The sequence below is a fragment of the Cloeon dipterum genome, chromosome X (genome assembly GCF_949628265.1).
Source record: "Cloeon dipterum chromosome X, ieCloDipt1.1, whole genome shotgun sequence".
Lineage (NCBI taxonomy): Eukaryota > Metazoa > Arthropoda > Insecta > Ephemeroptera > Baetidae > Cloeon > Cloeon dipterum.
The window spans coordinates 29,737,615-29,740,036 of record NC_088790.1 but is presented as its reverse complement, the minus strand read 5'-3'; the positions used below and the strand labels follow the sequence as shown (position 1 = coordinate 29,740,036).

Sequence of the window (2,422 nt, the reverse complement as noted above, 5' to 3'; positions counted from 1 at the left end):
CCCAGTATCATTCCACTTTAAATTAATTTAAGAAGGTAGTAAGAAAATGATTATATTACTCCTTCCCAAACTAATACCCGACTGAAAACCAACCTCCGGACAATACGAGCTAGGATTTAATTCAGCTCAAAATAATTTTATTCCATTAATTAATAAAAATAAGCGTACATAATACAATTTTGAAGTAATTTAAGCTTTCAATTAATAATTTAACACTATAAATGTTGTTTGTGATAAAATTAATTAAATTGGCGACAAGAAAAAATGTTATGATTTTATATCCAAGGCTTCAGCGGCTGGCGGCTCAAATAGAACCGGCTGAGTGGCTGGCTGGCTGGTGCGGCGCAGCTGGTTTAGATATCTACTCGCAATGCTTGCATTGGTTCACTTCTCGATTTAGTTTTAGCCTCGACTCTCGAGTTGACGTGGAGAATCATTTCCAACTTGGATTTGAAGTGCTTTTTGCAGCCAAAACGCGGGCACGCCAACGGAAATTCCGGATGCTGGAAACTCACATGGAGTCTCTACGTTATCAATGAGGGAAAAATATTGACGTTTTCTCCAAATTCGCATAAATTTGTTACGTTTCTTTTGAAAATCCTGCTGCATGTGCTGCTCTTTTTCATCCTCAGTGTGAAAGAATGTCGTGCAGCCGTAAATTCCGCGTTTGATGGCTTCTTTGTGCATCACTTTGACGTGATCCAGCAGTAAAACGCCCTCCACTGAAGTCATTTCTCTTCCTAGGGATTTTCTTGTGTATTTGGCCAGATCAACCTCTTCCAACTGCGCCCAACACTGCTCAACATGTCCAGCTGCAAAATTTAAACAATAGAAATCACAGCAGTGATTATTTTAATTAAAAATACCAAATTTCCTGAAGAATCCTCCTGGAGCACCTTAGCGTTTTCATCCAAATCTAAATTTTTCGGCCGCCAAGCAACAGACTCATCTCCAAAGCTAAATAACACGCGTAAAATCAAAATAAAAATTTTAAACTCGTGAATAGAGATCATACTTGGCCTGCCAGATGCAAAAATAGCAGATTTAATCGTCTTTTGCGACCACCTCCGGCAAATTTTCGTCTCTTCCTGTCAGGTTCATGACTCGTGACCATCATGGCCAATTTCCTCAGCCTGAACCTGTCCAACCGGCGATGCGAGGACAGCCGTCCGACGTCGGTCGGACACTCGCACTGTCTGCACAGCGTCATTATTTTATTTGAATGGGAGTGTTTACTTCTTTGACTCGCTGCTGCATCTCTTGACTCCTTTAGTGACACCCTATCCAAGTCCAAGAAAACCTTTCTCCAAAAGGTTCTTTTGTTAATTTTCAATGCACAGATGTTCTTCTTCGGTTGGCAGAATTTCTTCACGCAGTTCTTGCTCCTAGCATGGTCCCTTGAAGCAAGCGTGGACATTCACATTCTGCTGTTATCAAAAAATCTAACCTATATATTTATGCGGCACAAATTCAACAAGTACAGTATATAGGAGATTTCAATGCGCGAGAATATAACTTTTTATTTTTTCTTTATATTTTTATGAAATGGGGTTCAGTGCACCCCGTTTCAGAATTTAAAAACACGCTGTTATTAAATATTTCTTGGTTACGAAGCTGGAATGGGGGTGCAGTGCTGGTTTTGCAGCTGATGTTATTAAAAAGTCGTCAAAAACCTATGAGAAAAGGCTGCATACCTGGCAAATATCTTGTTAAATCTTTACCCAGGAGGGCAAAGCCGGTATGTGCATGCCGATAGTCTAATAAAGATTATTATTATTGCTAGAAGCGAGTGACACTTTAAAAAATCGCACTCACATACGCCTTGCACACTGCTGGATACTGTGCCGCCGCACAGTCCTTCATGGCGGGTGGTGCAGCGTTCCACTCCGCAACGACTCGATAAAAAAACGCATTTTGGCCAAGCTATGGTGGCTGTTGCAGCCGCGGATGCAGCGGGTCGTCGTCGCGGTGCACGCGGCCCTCGGGGAATGCGCCGTAATCTGTGATGCCACGCACACAGACTCTTCTTGAAAAATTGCAGATTGTTGTACGCAGGTTGGGCCGGCACGGACAGCATCTTCTGCTTATCTAATAAGTGGCTTTCACCGTTGGACAGATCTCGGCGAGAGGAATCGAAATATGCCGAGAAAATACGTTCGGGCAATGTAAATTTTGGAGAAAATACGAAAAATTGGAATTTTTACTGTATAGGAAGGTCCTTTTTTATTATTGCAAATTGTTGAACAAATTTTTTATCGATCAATTGTGTATGGCATCCAACAATTCTGATAATTATCAACTGTTGCCCTGTATCATTCCACTTTATACACCGTTGGACAGATCTTGACATTCTTGACAAGAGGAATCGAAATATGCCAAGAAAATATGTTCAAACACTTAAAGTGGAATGATACTGGGCAAC

General features: G+C 41.2%; 1 long non-coding RNA gene across 1 annotated transcript; it reads right to left on the bottom strand.

Annotated features, from left to right (window-relative positions):
* Positions 1 to 643: 643 nt before the first annotated feature.
* On the bottom strand, positions 644 to 1,081 carry LOC135945269 (uncharacterized). Its single transcript, XR_010575418.1, has 3 exons — positions 1,016 to 1,081; positions 867 to 957; positions 644 to 812 (listed from the first exon to the last, which is right to left on the bottom strand). It is a non-coding gene; the product is annotated as an uncharacterized LOC135945269 (long non-coding RNA).
* Positions 1,082 to 2,422: the final 1,341 nt, after the last annotated feature.